The 22,956-nt window shown below is 35.6% G+C and overlaps 1 protein-coding gene and 1 long non-coding RNA gene across 3 annotated transcripts in view; both read left to right on the forward strand.

Annotated features, from left to right (window-relative positions):
* The window catches only part of LOC134482389 (uncharacterized), a 38,880-nt gene extending 17,589 nt beyond the window's left edge, over nt 1-21,291 (forward strand). Inside the window, exons 1-2 of the long non-coding RNA XR_010058405.1 lie at nt 1-14,266; nt 14,762-21,291. The exon at nt 1-14,266 is cut by the window's left edge and continues 17,589 nt beyond it. This is a non-coding gene — a long non-coding RNA (uncharacterized LOC134482389). The remainder of the gene's footprint in view (nt 14,267-14,761) is intronic.
* Sgcz (sarcoglycan zeta) overlaps nt 1-22,956 on the forward strand; it is a 1,080,539-nt gene that overhangs the window by 472,808 nt on the left and 584,775 nt on the right. The gene's annotated exons all lie outside the window — the stretch shown is intronic.

Here is a 22,956-nt window from a genome sequence, read left to right on the forward strand (position 1 = left end):
TATGACACTGTTTTATAATCTATGAATCCTTTAGATGATTGCCTTTGTTGAGGATAATAGCTCTTGGAAGGTCACGCTGTCAAAAATTATATTCTCCTCTTACTGAGGTCTATTTTCTACTTCCTGGCCAGACCTTATATGTTTATCTCCACCTTACAGCCTCATCCCCAAGAACAGTCTCTTTTTTTTTCTCCATGTTTTCTGCCTTTCTTGCTGTTTTTCATTTACATTTCAATTGTTATTCCCTTTCCTGGTTTCCCTGGACATAAGCCCCCTATCGCATTCCCCTCCTCTTCTTCTGTAAGGGTGTTCCAATCTTCAACCAACCCTCCTTCCCGCCCCCCAACATTTCCCTACACTGTGGAGACCAGCCTTGGCAGGACCAAGGGCTTCTCCTTCCATTGATGAACCAGAATAACTCCTTCCAAATCAAGGTCATCCTCTGCTACATATGCAGAAGGAGCCATGGTTTGGTCCATGTTAGTCTTTGGGTAGTGGTTTAGTCCCTGGGAACTCTGGTTGGTTGACATTGTTGTTTTCATGGGGCTGCAAGCCCCTTCGGATTTTTCAATCCTTTCTCTAATTCCTTCAACGGGGATCCCATTCTCAGTTCAATGGTTTGCTGTTAGCATTTGCCTCTGTACAGAGTTTCTCTTATTATGTCCTTCCTGTTGGGCCACAATTCGTGTGGACTCTGAAATCATTAGCCAAAAGAAATCTTTCCTCACTTAAATTGTTTCTCCCAGATGTATTGTCACAAGGATGGAAAAAATAACTGAATATATTAGGCTTGTATTAATACAAATATATGGTTGTGGGTAGCTGTAATTCCAGAATCTGAGGGGCAACAGCACAGAAGATCTAAAGTTGGGGGTCAGCCTTGGGTGCACAGTGAGTGCCACGCCAATATTAGCAACATAACTAATAGAGAGAATGCATCTCAAACAAAAATAGATTTATATTAATATACTGCCTAATACATAGAATAATGTAATTTGTCTTAATCACATCAGGAAGAGGTAGTCATTAGCAGTGATTCTGAGAAAGGATTAAAATCAGTTTTCCATAAGAATATCTGCTCCCAGCTTTGAGTTCCTAGGACAGGAATTTCATATCCTGCCTTTTATCAGCACGCCCATAGTTCTGGTGTTTATTTGTATAAGTTACTGTTACCTCACTATTCTGAAAGTGGTGTTCCTCTCCTGTTTATATATCAGGTAATGACTAATCAAATACTTAATGAACCAGGATAACCACTTCCAAATCAAGACAAATGAGAATGAATAATGTTCACAGACTGGTTTTAGTGTGTGTGTGTGTGTGTGTGTGTGTGTGTGTGTGTGTGTGTGTGTGTGTGTGCGCGCGCGCGCGCGCGCGTGCATGCGCTGGTATGCGATTCTTTAAACATTCATTAAGCTTGGTGTTATAATAAATGGTTAGAAAATTTGAGTGTAACTCTTTTTACACTCAAAAGACTAATAAGCTGCATTTTTCTTAATTCTCTACTATATATTTCAGAGCTCTTTGAACTTTATAAGAAAAATATTTAGAGAATGTGTTGATACTGATAATATTCTTAAATTTCAAGAGGTGAATATAATTATAGAAAATATGACAAAGTTGAAGTCTTTGAGGGACAGGATCTTAACTCTTTGACAAAACAAAAAGATACAAAGGTAAACAAAATTTCTAAATCCAAGGCATACATGACCTTAGTGCATCTCGTTTAACTTTATTTAAGTCTAACTGGATGCTTTGCTCTGAAAAGATACCATGAACAAAACAGCGCTTAAAAAGAAAGCATTTTTTATCTTTTTTTTTTCGGGGCTGGGGACCGAACCCAGGACCTTGTGCTTCCTAGGCAAGCGCTCTACCACTGAGCCAAATCCCCAACCCCCCCAAATGCCTCTCAAATAGCAAACATTCAAATGACTAACTATCTTTTTTCGAATATCTCAAAATCTCTTGTTGAGGCTTTCCTTATTTAAGATGGTTGGTAATCATTTTATTTCATTTTAAAGAAATTTTGTCTTACACTCATTTTTTTATACTAGCTTAACTCTCAATTGTAGGATTTCAATGTTTGTAGCAGAGCAGCATAACCTTGTCGTACCCCCTTTGGGGCTGGAGACCACAATCAGAATGCATTTCAACATTTGCTGTTGTGTTCCATAAATTTATGTCAAGGCCCTACAATTCTCTCGTCTGACTTCTTGATCTGTAACAGCTTCCAAGATTGCTGCTTCTGTTATTATGTCAAAGGCTTTTCAAGGAACATAAATGGTACGCACAATGGCTGAGAAAACCGGTTCAGCTTCTCCATTTACAGATTTATGGACTGAAGAGTGCAGAGAATAAAACATCTTTTCAATGCCACTCTATCCTTTGGTTTGATTCACTATCCAGATGACTACCTAGTTAAAATTCAGAGAAATAAAATGCCCATAGGCGTATGATTAACACTTTATTTGCTTCCTGAGCCTCGAGGTTGCCTTTAACTCATTCTGGTTTGTACCAAGATTTTACAACTGATTTAAAATTAACCTTGAGGTCTGTAACTTCTAGTGGGACTTTTTTGAAAGGTATAATCATTCTTTCAGTTTGCCATCTCCCCTCATGATAACTATTCATAGAGATTAATATGATTTCTATAAGCAAGTAGTAATTAATATTTCCTATAAAATAAATTCTCACAAAATGAGGGTTTTTTATATAAAATATCAATTCAATACAATTATTACTGAAAATTGAAAGTGTCAAATCTTTTCCTTCAACTTAAAAGTGTCTGGAATTTACATCAATAAAGTAGGACATGAAGAAACAATAAAAAGATTTTAGCTCATAAGTTTCCAGTTGCAGGGGTAATAGCAAGCTTAACGGTTTCACTTGGGAAAACACCCATTAGGGCAAGAGGTAGTTTGAGTAAGTGGGGCATGAGAGAGGCAAGGGATCTCAGGAATCTGGTCACCAGTAGGGCTGTAGTTAGTATGCATGGGTTGCCGTGTGATACCCACTGCAAGTCTTGCTATTCAAGGGCTGCCATCTACTCCTGGGTGGTTTAGGATTGTTGACTAGACTAACCCAAACATGAGACCCATGGAAAACTGGAGGAAGGACTACACTGAGATCAATGAAAGTTTGGTTTGGCCGATTTGCATGTTAATAGCAAAGGAGATTTGTTTGCTAAGTACAGGAATATGACTATGACGTGACTAACAAAGGCTGTATTCAAGGATCTGTGAAATGCCATTGACAAACTACAGTGTAATAAGTAATATAGCTCTAGAGTGGTAAACACTCTAACAAAGGCTGTAAACACTCTAACAAAGGCTATATTCAAGGATCTGTGAAATGCCATTGACAAACTACAGTGTAATAAGTAATATAGCTCTAGAGTGGTAAACACTCTAACAAAGGCTGTAAACACTCTAACAAAGGCTGTATTCAAGGATCTGTGAAATGCCATTGACAAACTACAGTGTAATAAGTAATATAGCCCTAGAGTGGTAAACACTCTGCAATTAATGCCAACAACATCTCCAGATGATTTCTGTTTATTTATTTATTTAATGTTTATGTACACTGTATACTGTATCTGTCTTCAGACATACATACCAGAAGAGGGCATCAGATCTTTTTAAAGGTGGTTATGAACTACAATGTGGTGGCTAGGAATTGAACTCAGGACCTCTAGCTAGTCAGTGCTCTTAACTGCTAATCTCTCCAGCCCTGCAAATAATCTTTAAGGTTGTTACTTAAAATGGGATTCCCAATCTGTCATAGTGACCACTGATTACAGGACCAGTACAAGAAATAGTAAGGTGCTTAGTTTCTTGTGCATAAACTATAAATTTAAGAAGACAATTAAATCTAAGTAATGCACTACCTGACCCACCAAAAAAGTCCAAAGGAAAATAGAACTAGAAAAACAATTAGTTTTTTTACACTTCTTTATAACACATATTCATTAATTTTCTCAATCACATACCAAGTCATATGTGAAGTTCTTTCATATAAAGTTTTTGTTTTCATTCTTGTTATGCACACAAGTTTGTGTATGCTAAACTGTTTGGAAAAGACCATGTTCAAGGACATGAGAAACTTGTCTGAATCATTCTCTTGGAGAATGCCAATGAAAGCCACATCTACTATTTCACTTCTTCTCTTTATCCTTTCATCCTGTGATATATTGGCAAGGACTTAGTATTCATGGTTTTTTTCACAGCTGGAAAAGTTACCATAAGATTATGTTTTACTGGCATCTAGAAGCTTATAGAAGTGAAGTACTTTGGAACATTTTTCCTCACTACTATCCTATCATTTCCAGACAGACCAGAATCTACTTTGATTGTTTATTTACTCATATTATCAGCCATTGTGTTGTGACACGAGGGAGAGGAACACTGGATGAAGAATAACCTCAGAATCAAGAGGGCCTAGGAAAGACACATCTGCAGTGTTACTCCTCAGGCGAGCCACCAAGTCTCTACCTTCTATGATTTCACTGAGTTCTGTGGACAAGGTTGGGCAGTGAGACTCTGAGAAGGGTTACAGGTGGGTACAAGAGCTGTGCACAAAGAAACTAGATTCTGTCATAGATTAAGTAAGATGAGGATACTGGAGCTCTACAAACACTACATCTGAGATGAGAAGCACTGCTATGTCTAATGAAGAGAGTCCACGGCTACACTTGAATCCCAGTTATCTGTGAGGTTCATTACAATTCTTGGTTTCTTAAGCATGCTTGGCCCACTTCAGAGTAATCTTCCACTTTAGAAGTAGCAGGGATGGAATAGTCATGGGGTTAGTCATGTGAGGGATAGAAAGTACTTAGGTTGAAAATGAGTAAGAATGAGTTTACAAGTATTCACAAGAGAGTTCAAGGGATCTTTTATACAAAGGTATAGTGTAGAAAAGTCACATTCAGAGTGGCTAAACAACTTAGAAAAAGAAATTGTGGTAGGTCATTTGTTGACAAGTTAAACATAATGACAGATTAATCCAGATCGAAGAAAATAGAAGTGGACTGACAATCAACATTGTTATTTAAACAGTGTGGCTTTTAATCCTGAATTTTAACCTTTATTGACTTTAGTTCAAAACATTATTTCTTCGCCATATTTTAAAATTTATTTCTTTCATATTTTAAGATCATATCCCTCCCCTCTTTCTCTCTCTCAAAACCCACATATCTTTTACTGCTTTTTCAAATCAAAAGCCTCTTTTTAAAATTACTTTTTGGTATTTGACACTTGCAGAAGTTTGGGGCAAAAGAGAATCAAAGAAAACCAGGCTTTCAGGCTTCTAAAGGTCTTGTTGATGGTTTATAAAAGACTTTGGATAACCATTGCAGTTCCTGTTGTCTGGTGTTTAAGGTGTTGAGGCAGTCATGCAAAGGGTTCAGATAATTTAAGGGTTGGTAGTATTTCTAATTACACTCTTTTTATCCTTCTCTGATACTGTCAAACAACCAGCTATGATTTGGAGTCTTATCTAAATGAAATATCAATATAAGAAAAACATCATAGATAGATAAATCAATTGATCATTTGATAGATAGATGGAGGCATAGTCATAAGTATAAATTTAGGTATAGATATAGATGTTATACTTTATTATGTTTAATAATTTTATTAATTTGTGTTATCCTTCTGTCACTGTTGCCATCTGCAATTTTTATGTCACTGTGTCTGTATTTCCTTGCCATTTGGAGTTAGGTAATCTAAGCTGGATTCTTAATTTTCTCTTTGTTTATGCCTATAATCAGTAATTGTTTTCATTAATGATTTGACGAAATGTGGGAAAATTCATGTGCACCATAAAACTTCTAGCCTCTTGTCAGGAGATCCTATCCCAGTGGTGATAATGAAGAATTTAGTATGTTGTTGACCACTGATTAAAAGATATCTGAAGATACACGAAGCATTGTTATCTCAACATGTATATATAGAAATGAATTCAGAATTATGAAGATGCAACTCTAAAACATGCCTATTGCATTAGATTTAAGTTTGATTTAATGCTTAGTACTATGATTCAATTTTCTGGGTATTATTGCCTTATGATATTTTAATTTCTTAAGATGTGTCTTTTGACATAATCTTTCACATGAGACAAACAACTAAGTACAAATGATACTGTGTGCATATTTGGATAATTATAGTCTTTTCTGAACTCTTTATGCCATTTTTCATTCATTTTCCAAGAAATATATTTTAACAAAAATTTAAAATCATAGCTTTCACATTTATTCATATATTAGATATTTGCCACAGTGTTCTATAAATTTTTGTTCACAGTTCTTTCCCTATGCCTTAGGTTTTAGCCAGAAACCTTTTAAAATTCATCATTAATCTGGTGATGCATATTGGTTTTCACCCTGTTGATCCTCTTCAGTTTTATTCTGTCTTATGTTTAATTTTACTTTGTCAGGATACTTGATTTTATAGTGTTCTTTTTCCAAATAATATTTTAGGAGTAAGTTTCATGAAAATGAAATTTCAAGAATTCAGGAATTTAATGCTATATGCTTTGAAAATAGTACACAACTTCAAGTAGAAATTATCAAAAACAGTAATGTGTCATCCTATGGGATTGTAGCATGCATCTTTCCAGACTATATCATCCTTAGCTAAGTAAAACTCTGAATTCTACCAAAGTGGGATAGTCTTATGTGTTCTTGAATTTCATATACATGGAACCACCATGGAATAAAATTTTGGTAAAGATCTTTTCCCAATCTGTTGGTTGCCATTTTGTCCTAATGACAGGGTCCTTTGCCTAGAGAAGCTTTAAAATTTTATGAGGTCCAATTTGTTGATTCTTGATCTTGGAGCATAACCCATTGGTGTTCAGTTCAAGACATTTTCCCCAGTGCCCATGTGTTCAAGGCTCTTCCTTGTATTCTTCTATTGGTTTGAGTGTATCTGTTTTCCGTGGAGGAGATCCTTGATCCACATGGACTTGAGCTTTATACAAGGCAATAAGAATGAATTGATTTTCATTTTTCTACATGCTGACCTCCAATTGAACCACCACCATTTGCTGAAAATGTTATCTTTTTTCCATTGGATGGTTTTAGTTTCTTTATCAAAGATGAAGTGACCATAGGACTGTGGGTTCACTTCTGTGTCTTCAATTCTTTTCCATTGATCTACTTACCTGTCTCTGTACCAATCCCATAAAGTGTTTTTTAATTTTTTATTAGGTATATTTCTTCACTTACATTTCAAAGGTTATTCCCCTTCATGGTTTCCTGTCTATAAGCCCCCATTCCTTCTCCCTCCCCCTCCCCCATACAGGTATTCCCCCTATACATTCCCCTTATTGCTTCCCCATATTCCCCTACACTGGGGGTCCAACCTTGGCAAGACTAAGGGCTTTCTCTTCCACTGGTGCCCCAACAAGGCTATTCTCTGCTACATATGCAGTTGGAGCCCTGGGTCAGTCCATGTGTAGTCTTTCATAGTGGTTTAATCCCCGGAAGCTCTGATTGATTGGCATTGTTGTTTTTATGGGGTTGCAAGTTCCTTCAACTCTTTCAATACTTCCTTTAATTCCCACCCAAGGGGGTCCTATTCTCAGTTCAGTGGTTTGCTGCTAGCATTAACCTCTGTATTGTACATGCTCTGGATGTGTCTCTCAGGAGAGATCTATATATAGTCCCTTTCAGCATGCATTTTTTAGCTTCATCAATCTTATCTAGTTTTGGTGGATATATATATATGGGCCACATGTGGGTCAGGCTCTGAATGGCCATCCTTGAGTCGCTGCTCTAAACTTTGCATCCATATCCCCTCCTACGGATATTTTCCCCCTCCCATACAGTTTTTAATCACATTTGCTCTGTAAAACAATTTGAGGTCAGAGATGGTTATTCCCCAGAAGTTCTTTATTGTTAATGATAGTTTTTGATATCCTGGGATGTTTTTAGTCCAAATGAATTTGCAAATTGCTCTTTCTGACTCTATGAAGAATTGAGTTGGAATTTTGATGGGGATTGCATTGAATTTGTATGTAGATTGTTTTTGGCAAGGTGGCTATTTTTACTATATTAATCCTGCCTATCCATGAGCATAGAAGATCTTTCCATCTTCTGAGATTTTCTTCACTTATTTCTTCAGAGACTTGAAGTTCTTGTCATACAGATCTTTCACATGCTTGGTTAGAGTCACACTGAGGTACTTTATAATATTTGTGAATGTTGTGAAAGCTATTATTTCCCTAATTTTTTCTCAGTCTGTTTATCCTTTGGGTAGAGGATGGTTACTGATTTGTTTGAGTTAATTTTATATCCAGACACTTTGCTGAGGTTGTTTATCAGGCTTAGGAGTCTGGTAGAATTTGTGGGGTCAATTAAGTGTACTATCATCCGATATAGGGCTAATATACAATATATACAAAGAACTCACGAAGTTAGATTCCAGAGAAACAAATAACCCTATTAAAAATGAGATACAGAGCTAAACAAAGAATTCTCAACTGAGGGATACTGAATGGTAGAGAAGCATCTAAAGAAAGGTTCAAGATCCTTAGTCATCAGAGAAATGTAAATCAAAACAACCCTGAGATTCCACCTCACACCAGCCAGAATGGCTAAGATAAAAGAACTCCTGAAAAAAAGATGCTGGCAGGGATGTAGAGAAAGAGGAACACTGATGGTGGAATTGCAAGCTGGTACAACCACTCTGGAAATCAGTTTGGAGGTTCATCCAAAAATTGGACATAGTACTACCTGAAGACTCAACTATATTATTCCTGGACATATTCCCAAAAGATAATCCAACATATAACAAGGACACATGCTCCACTATGTTCATAACAGCCTTATTTATAATGGCCAGAAGCTGGAAAGAACCCAAATGTCCCTCAACAGAGGAATGGATACAGAAAATGTGGTACATCTACACAATGAAGTACCACTGAGCTACTATAAACAATGACTTCATGAAATTCATAGGCAAATGGATGGATCTAGAAAATATCATCCTGAGTGAGGTAACCGAATCATAAAAAGCACACATGGTATGCTCACTCAACTCACTGAGAAGTGGATATTAGCCCAAAAGCTTGGATTACCCAAGATACAATCCATAGACCATATGAAGCTCAAGAATTAGGATGGCCAAAGTGGGAATGTCTCAGGCCTTCTCAGAAGGGAGAACAAAAATGTTCATAGAAAGAGATAGGGAGAGAAAGTTTGGAGCAGAGACTGAAGGAAAAGTCATCCAGAGACTGCCCCAACTAGTATCCAGCCCATATACATACAGTCACCAAACCCAGACAATGTTGTTGATGTCAAGAAGGGCAAGCTGACAGGAGTCTGATATAGCTGTCTCTTAGAGGATCTGCCAGATCATGATAAATACAGAGGCAGACTGCTCTCTGGCAGTCACTGAACTGAGAACGGGGTCCCCTTTGGACAAGTTGGAGAAAGGATTGAAGGAGTTAAGAGGTTTGCAACCTCATAAGAACAACAGTGTCAAACAACCGGAGTTCCCAGGGACTAAACCACTACCCAAAGACTACACATAGACAGACCCACGGCTTCAACTGCATATGTAGCAGAGGATAGCCTGTTAGGCGCCAATGGGAGGAAAAGCCCTTGGTCCTGCCAAGGCTTAACACCTCAGTGTAGGGGAATATTAGGGCGTGGAGGCAAGAATGGGTGGATGGGTTGGTAGTAAAACACCCCGATAGAAGAAGGGGGAAGTGAGATGGGATAGGGGGTTTAAGGACTGGGAACCAGGAAAGGAGATAACAGTTGAAATGTAAATAAATAAAAAAATCCAGTAAAAAATTTAAAAAAAAGAAATCAATTTTTGACAGGGTGTCTGTGTGTAAAGTTTTACTTGCTGGTTGTGATTTTGTCTTATGGATATAACTAACTGTTGATTCACATTTTAATAGAAATATGAAACTTTCTGGTTGTCAACTTTTGTGAATAAATACAAAATAAATATTCTTGATCCTCTGTCATTTGCGAGTAAATACTTTTCCCTATGTTGGAGAAATGCTCAATGAAAACACTGTTTATCATGAGAAAGAGATAACTTAATTATATAAGACACTGCTGATTTTCTTTCTTCAAATGTCTCTATGAGCTCATACGTGCCTCGCTTAGATTATTCAGATGGTCTGGTTCTCCTGGTGACCTCCATTACCTCTAGCTCCTACAATCTTTCCATCTCCCCCTCAGCCGGATTCTCTAAAGTCTACAGCTCCTCTTTCTACCCCATGCTTTCTAGTGTCTACAGGTGTTCACTGCCGCTGTGTTCATGATTACATTCATACTGTTAATTTTTAAACTGGAAACAATTCCCATCCTATTAAGTATAAGTCACTGGATTATCTAAATTTTTGACAAGGTATTGTTCTATGAACAGCATAAACTCATAGTAACTGAATTCTTATTTCTGCTATATTTAATATTTGAAACCTGAAAACATATTAAAGACAATATATGCACACATGTTCACACTTATGTTCATTCCCAATTCTATGCACTAGGTGCCTTTTGTCTTTTCTACTTCCATTAGAATGAATTTTTTTCAGTTATGTTATTCGGTTGAATCGTTTATATTCTATTTGTCGGTAGAGCATTTTCTCAGTTGGAATTTAGTCATGATGCAGTAGCAAAGAATTAAAAAGAACAAAACCAGTTTACTGACACAAGTACAGTCTCAAACACAGAACAGGAGAAGAAAATAGTAATAGTAGATCTAGATCATGCGTCATACCCCCAAATAAATTTCACATGATGATGATGATGATGATAATAATAATACGTTCCATAATATTTCCATGTTCCAAATCCAAACTTCATTTTTATAATTGAAATATTTGAAAAAGAAAAATGTATTAGATTATTTATACATTTTTTTCTCAGCATGGTTTCTTTTCAGGTTTCGAATTTTTGTTCCCAGGTAGCAGCAGTACAGGACAAATGTTCAGGGTTAAACACCGATGTTCATTTGGACACCACATATTCAACCTAGAATTAATATGAAACTTCTAAAAAACCTATCATACAATAAAACTTACCTGAAATATTGTTATTTCAAGATTTCATTAACTTTAGGCAATTTTCTTTAATACCAAAAGTGTGAATAAAATATTCATTGCAGCAGGCCATTTATTTTTTAATAGAGTTGGAATGTGTTACCCTCCTATCACACTTTCAGTGACCTCTGTGCTGCTATAAATGCAACCAACTAGAGGTAACAGAAGAAAGAGCGGCAAGAGTATACTTGGCTGTGTGTTTTAGAAATCTCATTGCTTCATTATGCTGTATTTCACTTTGGATCTTAATCCTACATAATATATTTACTATACATGTGATTGGGAAATGGATTTGAATGTATATGATTTAGATTGCACACATAGGTATATAACTATATATAACTATATATAACTATATATATAACTATATATAGTGTATATGTATTTATATGCACATATAAATATCCTCATGAATATGTAATAAAACAGATATGAAAATGTAGGTGTTATAAGTATGTTTCTTCTAAATAACTTTTCACATATTTGAAGGCAATGAATGTCTAAGTAGAAATTTCTGGTTATATGTCCTCTTCTATCAGAACTTTAAAAGTATTATTGTTCATTCATAAACTCATTAAGTGTTTTAGTGCTGTGTTTTCATGGGTTCACGATATAGTTATACATAGAAGAATTAAATTTAGGCTGGTGTGTGTGTGTGTGTGTGTGTGTGTGTGCGTGTGTGTGCTTGCATATGTGCATGTGCAAATACATATGTGTGTATGTTATTTGTTATTGTTTATGCCGAATCAGTTGATTCAAATGCTCCCATTAGCTGGCTACAGTGATTATATCACTCTCATACATGCTCATGTTTTCAATAATCTTCATGCATTATTACCTCATTAAATTTTTTTTAGTGTTGGTTGTTGAAATATAACATATTGGGGTCAGCAAACAATGAAGAGAAAGAAAAGTAAAAAGATTCTCTACTTATTTCCTCTTTCATTGTGCATTTCCACTTTTTATAGCTCATGTAAGGAATAAAAAAAATTAAACATCTTGATATCATTTTGTGTATTATATTAGCTCAGGATGAGATATTTTAAAAAAATCATTAAGGGAACACTTACTCGGAAAGAAACTGTGATCTGATCAGCTCTTACTTTTGAAACTTCACACACTCCTCATGAATCCAGCGGGTAAAATAGACACAAAGGAAATTTTAATAAATTTGACTTTTATACTGTGATCAAGTCATTTCAATTATGTTCTTATTTCCAAGGGCATTCACACTTGCTGTACTCATTAAATTATATTAGTTCTGAAAGAGTCTTGTGAAAATGGAACAGGTTTTAGTTGTTAATCCATGAACATAAACATCTTTCATGTCCTTACTTGTATAAAGAATCCATAAGAACTCTATGGACCATCTGTCTGTCTTTCTATCAATTTACTACTTAACTTCTCATTTCAATATACCCCTATATCCTGTGCTCCCAAGATTCTCAGTAAAGACATCATAAGTAGCAAAGCGTTCTGAAACATATGCATAGAATGTTTTACTTTTATTTAACTAATATCTAGTAATGATCTTAGAATACTTAAGTATTTTATAATTGTACACCTAGCTTTTTACCAATTGCTTAGAAAAAAATCATTATTATTAAAGTATACTTTTAAAAGTTGTTCATCTATTTTTTAATAAACATAATTTATATTTATTTTATTTAATATCTTGCCAACGAGTCAAATTAAATTATATGTTTATTTTAATATGATAAGCAGAATAAACATATAAACCCAAATAATACCATTATTAAAATGTATGTGTTATACACCACACATGAAGAATGGTCAGAAGAATACAAAAGGGATGAGAGACAAGAAAGATAAAGACTAGAAAGGGTAAGAAGGAAGGAAGGGAAATGGATACTTCAGAGTGTATGGAAAAAGAAAAGTTAAGAGTCTGGAGTAAGGCGTAAGGGAGAGGAGAAGAGAGAGGTGAGGGGCATGTTCATAGTCTTCAATGGTTCTTCTACTAATATTCCTGGCAAGAATTTGCAATGTTCTCTTCATTTCACATTTTCACCAACTCATTAACTTCCATTATCTTGACAAGTCCATTTTGGCAGGTGCGAGGTGGTACCATATTCAGGTTTTAATTTCCATTTTTCCAAACGATTAGTACTGCTTAGCCTTTTTATATATTTACCGACTATATTTATATTGTATTTTTACAATGTTGAAATTGTTTGTTTGAGTGCTTTGCTCAGTTTTCAACCAGTACATTTGTATTCTCAGTGTTTTTGGTATAAACACATAATAGTATGTGACCCAGCTATTGCCTAAAATATTGAAGATCATTATGCTAAAGATATAGAGATATTTCCCACACTCCTTGCATCATGTTTATAAAAGCCAAGTGATAGAGTCAATCCTAATTGTAAAATGGAAACAGATAGTTCCTGAATGGATAATCAAATGCTATGTGTGTATATTATATAGTATTTTAGGGCTAAACTCCTGATACCAGGCAGCTGAGCCTGGAATACATCTTTTGTTTTATTTATTTTTTTATCTTTTTCATTTTTTTATACTCCAGATCTTGTTCCCCTCCTGGCCCACCCCCCTCCAACTGTTCCACATCTCATACCTCATCTCCCCTCACTGTCTCCACAAAGAGACCCTACTGACTCCACCAGACCTCTAAACTTCCTTGGGCCTCCAGTCACTTGAGGGTTAGGTTCATCTTCTCTGACTGAACCCAGACCCAGGAGTGCTCTACTGTATGTGTGTTGGAGGTCTCATCTCAGCTGGTGTACGCTGCCTGGTTGGTGTTCCAGTGTCTGAGAGATCTCAGGGTCCAAGTTAACTGAGACTGCTGGTTCTCCTACAGGGTTGCCCTCCTCTTCAACCTCCTCTAGTTTTTCCCTAATTCAACCAGATGCGTCAGCAGCTTCTGTTCATTGGTTGGGTGCACATATCTGCATCTGACTCTTTCAGTTGTTTGTGTGGGTCTTTGGGAGGGCAGTCATGATAGGTCTCTTTTTGTGAAGGCCCAATAGCCTCGGATATGGTATCAGGTCTTAGGGCCTCCCCTTGAGCTGGATCCCACTTTGGGCCTTTTTGCTCTACCTCCTTTTCCTTGAGCTCTTCTCCATTTCCTTCCCTGCAGTTCTTTCAGACAGGAAGAATTATGGGTCAGAGCTTTGACTGTGGAAGAGCAACCCCATGACTAACTTGATGCCCTGTCCTTCTGCTGGAGGTAGGGTCAATAAGTTCCCTCTCCCTGTGTTCATAGCAGAATACATCTTTTATAATGAACAATTAGAAAGAAGCATAAAGATATTATATTATCTCAGTTATATGTAAAATCTAAAAATATGTACAAATTGTAGTAACAGTCAAACAATAATCTCCAGTGTTAGGAATCAAGGAAAATTAGAAAAATATGACCAGCAAATAAAAAGTACCAGATTTTCTTAAAGGGAAAAGTCTAATAACACAGCATTAAAAACTACAGGTATTAAATGATTACAGTATTTGTGCTCACTATAAATAAATAAATTTTAGCTCAATTTCTTACTAAACAAAATAGCATATACCTGAGATGATATATATGCTAGTTTTTAATATAGCAATATTTTAAATTTTGTACATATCCCATTTTGTAATGTTGTGTACCATAAATAAACATAATCAAGTATTTTAAGAAGGCAAAGTACTGTAACTATCTAATATATACTGCTTCTGTCTTAAGATCGGAAATGCAAGTTATGCCTGGGGCTCATCACTCTAAGGAAGGAAGAGACGCATCAACAAATACTGTGTGCTCTCCTTGTCCAGAATCTGAAGCAATGGAATTCAGATAAGCAGAGTATGGAGGTGGTGAATAAAGGCTGAGATGGTGAGAAAAATAGTTCAACTTGGCTTGCAGAATCAGTCTTATGAGCTGTGAGTCTTGAAGTAGTGATTTGAGTTACAACAATACGCATTGAATGCATTGTGTACTTCAAACTAGCTAGGAGTAAAATTTCAAGGTTCTTGCAGTAGCGCCTAATGAGTATTTGAGAAGGGGGGAGTGTTAACCATCTTCACAACATTAATGTACCATGTGTTATCAATATTTATCTATATAGGTGTATGTATCTGTGTGTGTGTGTGTGTGTGTGTGTGTGTGTGTGTGTGTGTGTGTGTGTAGTTTCCTAAGGACCATCATGAAGGGTGGAGTGGATGTACAGGGAGAACATCAATGCAGAATGCAGGACTAATTGTTTAATAGTAAAAGATTTTGTAAGACTTGTTTGCTTGTTTGTTTGTTTGTTTGGATTGGAGAACTTTTAGTTAACATAGTGATTTCTGGGCATCAGTGTAACTATGGCGTATTAACCCCAACATACTTACTATGACCAGCCTATTAACAAATGACTGAAGTTATTATAGACCCTCAAATTGGAGGAAATTGCAGGTATACTGCAGCCAGTCAAGAGGTAGCCGGGACTTACAACAGATTATTAGAGGCAAACTGTAAAAAGGCAGACTTTTTTTTTAATAATAGACACAAAGATTCGTTAGTGGATCTGGTGTGCAAACAAAATGCAATAAAGGTTCACAGAAAAGTGGAGAAAAATGAACTTGCTATCACCGAAGAATCTGAAGGTTGAAGTTTCAAGTAAAAGCAGGTTTTGAAATAAAAGTAAGATTCAAGACTTCTCATTTAGATATATAAAAATTGAATGGTAAATTGAATATTCATATGAAAATCTGTTGGGCAATTAGTAAAATGAATGTGGAATATTGAGGAAAAGACAAAATGAAAATACAAACTGTATTTAATCTTCACATTATAGGTAATGGAAGGAGTTGAAATTAGCAGAGAAATAAATGTCAATCAAAAGTTGTCATACGTCTGAAATTTGATATTATAAAACTATGATTAAGGAAATAAAAGTAAACTGACATTGGGATTTAGTAATCAAATGATAAGGAAAACTCCCAAGTAGCAGAAATACCTAAGGTTAGAAATAGCTATGTCTGTGAAAGAAACTGCATGAGGAGAACACTGAAGACACACCTCAGGAAACTAAGAATTAATGCTGGATATGGGCTTATCACTTTAAGAGGGGCACATGAGATCTTAAAGAACACTTTCAAAGATTTTAGTGGCATAAACCGATAAACATGGGTAGAAAAATAATTGCTGACATAGAAAATATAACCATGAATGGATTCATTTTGTTGAAGTCTAGCAAAACACCTTGATCTTGACACTTGATCAAGAACAGAAATTTATTCTCTCTGGTTCGGAAGCTCAGAAGTTTAGTCTCAACTTGCTAGCATCTTACCATTTCCTAGCACTATTCTCAGGTGGAGGATTTGGAGTTCCAAACGGGAAGTCAACTGTCTTTTGGGGCCACTTTTTTTCCTCACTGTTTGTTTGATTTTCTATGACTTGTTATTGTTTGTTTGCCTGTTTATTTTCCAAAAAGAGAGAAAGAAAGTAAAAGATAAGAAAGGAGGAAAGAAAGAAACAAAGAAACAAGGAAGCCAAGGGTAAAACAACGAAGCGAGGAAAGGGTATGGAATGGAATTGGGAGAGTAGGAAGGCATTAGTGGGGGTTGGGAGAGTGGTAATGAAGAGCAGACTATATTGTATATTGTATATTTTATATGGTATATTTTATTAAACTGATATTCTATATTGAAAAACAAAATTTTCAATTATAAACAGGGAGGAGGAATTTTTTGTCCTAACATTGCTGAAGGGCTGAAGAGAAAAATCCCATTTCCCCAATACTTCCCTCCTTTACCTCACCCTGCCCTTCCCTCTCCTCCTCCCTGTTGTGCGTCTTCTCCCTGCATCTCTTTTAATTGTTAGAGAGTGTCATAGCTCAGGATGGCTTGAACCATCTCTGTAACCTAGGATGACATTCGGTTCCCTGTACCAGTCAAGGGATGACTTTGCAAGGAGGCAGCATCATAATGACCGGCAAGTTCCTTTTTCCAGTAGCATCTATCCTTTTATAAAGGTGTTGCTCTAAGGGTTTCTATGCTTTCTGTTAGCCTCTGTTGCCCAAAACTATTCTTCTGAGGCTTAACTTTTCAATTCCTGAAGTTGAGAAGGATCCAGAATGCGCAGGCTATAACATATTTTCAAGATATTTTTCTATTACACAAAAGACTTGACATTTGTTTTGTAGTTAAGATAGTGACTGCTCCAGCGTTTCTGTATTATGTGGCCTTTGTTCTTTGTTAACTAAATGAATTCTTTGCTGCAAACAAGACAGAAAATAAGAAAGCACTCATATGGCTGAATTAACATGCATTATGCTTCTATAAAGTAGAGTATCAGGCTTCATCTATGAATTGGAGTTTGCCTATGTTTGTCTACAGAAGATAATTAAGGGACACTAACAACACCATGTTCAGAATACAGTAGGAAATTCATTAACTAGTAATAAGTTCTTGAAAGTGTTCCTTTAATAATGGAATATTGCTAGAATTACCTTTCTTCACTTTAATTATGTTATCAGTAATAAAGCTTATTTTCTTATAACTTACTTGCCATGATTTCGATGGTTATAATTCAAAAAATAATCCAATTATGTCAGTAACAGGTAGCTTAGAGCTTAACCATGAGCTTTATGTGGCCTGAGAAAGAGAACAAAATTATTATTTCTGTTAGTAATATTTGTTCTCTGTATTTCTTATGGTAATAGGCTTTTAAGTATTTGACTTTCTGTAAGTTATTTTTTGGCTGAATGGCACTTTTTGAGTGTATGCATTTTTATTAAAGATTAAGCATGCTGAGTGAAAGGAGCAAGTCAAAAGAAAGGGTGACAAAAAATGAGAAGGATCTTCTAAAAGTGTCCATTCCCTGCAATAGCATAAGTTGCTTTCCCAATCAACTCTTAGGTCATTGTTAATTATGGCTGGCAAAAGCTTCAAGACTATAATTCAAATGCAAATTTTTCATGATCGGAAATTCTGATCAAATTACATGGTTTCATAGAAAAGGTTAAAATAGCACAAATTACTTGGCTGTGTATACTACTTAATCACAAATTTCTGGACTTTTGTGTATAGCAATAGTTTAAACTTCATCATTTTATGGTTGTTTGGACTTTCTACCCATCTTTGTGGATTTTCTATCAATGTGCCAAATTCCTGAGACAGACAGGATGATTTGTAAAGAATAGGGATTTATTTGTTTCACAGTATTGGGAAGTTTGAGAGTGAGAAAGAGAGAGAGATCTTGTAGAGACCTTCATATTGCTTCATGTTATATGAGGAAGAGGAAGAACAAGTGACCATATAAGATCTAGAATGATGCCCAAGTCCATCTTTTTTCCCCAAGTACTCAACTATGCTGGTAATGACAAAAAATTTAAAAAATTAAAGTACCACTGTTTGTGCTGTGTGTGTGAATTCATTTGCACTCATCCATGTATAGTGTCTAGTGTTCCATTTTCTCATTCTATGCCTTATTGCTTTGAGACAGGGTTTCTCACTAAACCTAGACAAGGTTGGTTACAAGAGAGTCTTAGCAGTTATCCTGTCTTATACCCCATGGCACTGGGGTCACACGTCTGCTGGTGGTCAGGTACTAATTTTTAAATGAGTCCTTAGATTTCTTTGAAATTTTTTTTACAAAAGTTATTTTCATGGGCATTATTATTTCTGTTTTGTGTGTTTGGGTATTTGTCTGTGCATGATATATAGTATTACCTCATTCCCTCAGAGGTCAGAGAGGTTATTGGATCCTGGAAGCTGATAGGAGAGTTACAGATGGTTGTAAGAAACCAATGTTGGTGTTAGGAATCGAGCCTTAATGCATTACAATAATAATTACTGTTCTTACTACTAGGCATCTCTCAAGCCTACTGTACCCAGGACTTCAACTTTAAAATATAGTCAGCATGTTTATATTTTAAAGACATCAACATTTTATGTAGATACACATGCATATATATGCATATATATATATTACATATACTATTTAGTTTATGTTATCATAATAATTACTTAATTCCATAATTTAAAGTGATTAGGTAAATGTTAAAAGAGTCCTGTGACTGAACTCTATAGAGGTATAGAGGAGCAGTTATAAGTAACGTTGTGGTTAAAAGTTTCCTAAATGTTTCTAGAAAATAGATACAATATTTATTTTATCTTACAGAGATTATATATAATAAATGGAAATATTATAATCCAAGAATATCTACAGGATAATATTGTAAGATCTCAATTATAAAGTTTAATGAGTTATTGTTTAGTGTTCTACACTGTAAAAGAAAAATATAGCTTAATTTAAAACCCTAATAGACACTATTATTGATAAAACAGTCTTGAACAAACCCAAAACAACAATTGATATCTATTCAATATTGGAAGTTCTCGTGTTTATTTTCATATTATACAATATCAGTTTAATCATAAAATTGGAAGTTATAAAAAAATATAAAGGTACGAAGATTTCTTTTTATATTTTTATTAAAATATTTTTTCTCACACAGGAACTCTGGTTAATGTCTCCCCAGCCTTAACACTTCACAGATCCTCCGCACCTGCTTACCCACCCAGATCCACACTCTCTTGCTTTCTCATATTAGAAAACAAACAAGCATCAAAGAAAAACAACTAAAACGTTACAAATTAAGTAAAATAAAAATGATCAAACTTGAATAATACAAAAAAAACAGCAAAAGGCAGAAGAAGCACATATAACCACACTATTTAGGAACACAAAGATACCACAAAAAATCAAATTGAAAACCATGATATATAAGCAAAAGATCAATAAAGCAGAAACAAACAAACAAAAAAGGCCCAGACATAGCCTTATGTGACAAAATGTATTTTTAATGTTTGTGACACATAGCTCAAGACAACTTCCAAAAATATTTCAGACTGATCCCATAGTTAATGGTTATTACTTTCCTACTATACAGGATACCTTGAATTTGACCCTCGGCCACACAAAAAAAGTAAAAAATAAACAATAAAACCATGGTGAATAACAGAAGCAGAGCTTCTGGCCCTTGTATTTCTCTTTTCTTGGTTTTTCATTTACTTTCTGGTCTTCTTGCTACCTTTTTCACATCCAAGTTTATTCTCCTGTGCAACTGAATTCTAGGTTCAAGGATTACATTCTTACCATCTTCTAACAGAAGAAAATTGTGTGTTTGTTTGTGTGTGTGTGTGTGTGTGTGTGTGTGTGTGTATGTGTGTGTGTGTGTTACCTGATCATTGCTGAGAAAGTTCCTTTTATTTGATGGTTTTATGGTTAAGGTATGATTGAAATATTTCCTAGTTCCTTGTTTTTTACTTTCCCTTTTGTGTAATCTGTAAAACTAGATATATTCTCAAAGATAATAAATAGAATAAGTGCCCTTACTTAACTTTTTAATTGGGTTGTCAGTTTGATAAATATTTTGTGCATATGCATCCTTACATATATACAAATATATCTATATATCTATTCCCGTCCTTCATGTTTACAGTAATATGTATATAGATGTGTGTGTGTGTGTGTGTGTGTGTGTGTGTGTGTGTGTAGCAAATTTTCACAAACTCCCAGGTACATGGTTATATTGAAAAGTTATACCAACCAAACATTTAATGTGAAAGAATCATAATAAATGTTAAATAATTTGGAGGTGTATATAATTCAACTATTTGTTAAAAAGAAGCAAACTGGGGGCTGGAGAGATGGCTCAGTGTTTCAGAGCACTGACTGCACTTCCAGAGGTCCTAAGTTCAATTCTCAGCAGCCACATGGTGGCTCACAACCAACTGTAATGAGATCTGATGCCCTCTTCGGTTGTGTCTGAAGACAGCTATAGTGTACTTACATATAAATAAATAAGTCTTTAAAAAAAGAACCAAATGGATTTAACAGATATTTGTAGAACATTGCATCCTAAATCAAAAGGATATACCTTCTTCTCACCACCTCATGGAACCTTCTCCAAAATTGACCATATAATCTGTCACAAAACAGCCCTCAACAGATACAGGAAAATAGAAGTAATCCCATGCATCCTATCAGATCACCACACACTAAGACTGGTCTTCTATAACAACTATAGTGACAGAAAGCCCACATATACATGGAAGTTGAACAATGCTCTACTCAATGACAACTTAGTCAAGGAAGAAATAAAGAAAGAAATTAAAGACTTCTTAGAATTTAATGAAAATGAAGGTACAACATACCCAAACTTATGGGACACAATGAAAGCTGTGCTAAGAGGAAAACTCATAGCTCTGAGTGCCTGCAGAAAGAAACAGGAGAGAGTATATGTCAGCAGTTTGACAGCATACCTAAAAGCTCTAGAACAAAAAGAAATAAATAAACTCAAGAGGAGTAGAAGGCAGGAAATAATCAAACTTGGGGCTGAAATCAAACAAGTAGAAATGGAAAGAATATTTGATTACGAAGATATAGAACATCTTCAAAAATTATTGGAGTTTATGAACATTTCAATTTTTTATTTTTTATTGGCATTTTATTTATTTACCTTTCAAATATTATCCCCTTCCTGGTTCCCCCTCTGCAAACCCTCTATCCCATTCCCACTCCCCCTGCTTCTATGAGGGTGCTGCCCCACCCACTCACTCCATCCCACCTCCCTGCCCTAACATTCCCCTACACTCGGGCATCTAACCTTCACAGGGCCAAGTTGCCTCTCCACTCTTTGATGCCAGTAGGGCCATCCTCTGCTACATATGCGGATGGAGACATGGGTCATTCCATATGTACTCTTTGGTTGGTAGTTTAATCCCTGAGAGCTCTCAGTGGTCTGGTTATTTGATATTGTTCTTCCTATGGGCTTCCAAACCCCTTCAGCTCCTTCAGTCCTTTCTCTAACCCCTCCACTGGGGTCCCCTTGTTCAGTCCTATGGTTGGCTTCGAGCATCCGCATCTGCATTGGTCAGTATCTGGCAGAGCCTCTCACGAGACAGCTGTATCAGGCTCCAGTCAGCAAGCACTTTGTGACATCAGCAATAGTGTCTCTGTTTGGTAAATCCCCAGGTGGGGCAGTCTCAGGATGGCCTTTCCTTCAGTACCTGCTCCATATTTTGTCTCCATTTTACCTTTAGACAAGAACAATTCTGGGTTAAAAATTTGGAGATGAGTAGGTGGCCCCATCCCCCAACTGGGAGCCTTGCCTAACCTCTGGATATGGTCTCTACAGGTTCTCTCTCGCCTTGTTGGTGTATTTCAGCCAATGTCATCCCCACTGGGTCGTGGGAGCCTCTTGCTTTTCTGGCATCTGGGACTTTCTGCTGGCTACCTCCCCAGTTCCCCATTCCCCATATTTTTTATGTCATCAATTTGTATATAAATCTAAGTCATGAAAATGTGCTTCTAACAAGTGATAAATCGACCTAGAACTTGGCTTGGTTAATCTTGGCCTAAAGCGGCATGGTTTTATCAATTTTTTTCTAAATTTGAGGCATCTGATTTTATCATCCAGTTGCAGGACAACCATATTAATGCCTTTCATGACATTTGTCCAAACCTGCATGTAAAATTTTATATATATATATATATTATAATATATATATATATACATATATATATGGTCTCAACTCTGCTGATCCTTAAAACTGTTTATGCATATATATCCTGAAAAAGTTGTTAAATTTACTACTACATAAGATGTGTAATATATTCTTACAGATTCCCAGGTACATGGCTATATTAAAAAGTTAAAGCAACTAAATATTTAATGTGAAAAAAATCATAATAAATGTTAATTTGGAGGTATATAAAATTCTAACATTTGTTATATATATATGTATGTATATATATATATATATATACATATATATATATGTCCAATTTTGGTTACGGTTATAATAGAAACTACATGAAAAACTTATTTCAATAGCATTTGATTAAGTATTCATTTAGATACGTACATGTGTGTCAGAAAATCACAAAGT

This window comes from Rattus norvegicus, chromosome 16, assembly GCF_036323735.1.
Source record: "Rattus norvegicus strain BN/NHsdMcwi chromosome 16, GRCr8, whole genome shotgun sequence".
Taxonomy (NCBI): Eukaryota; Metazoa; Chordata; class Mammalia; order Rodentia; family Muridae; genus Rattus; species Rattus norvegicus.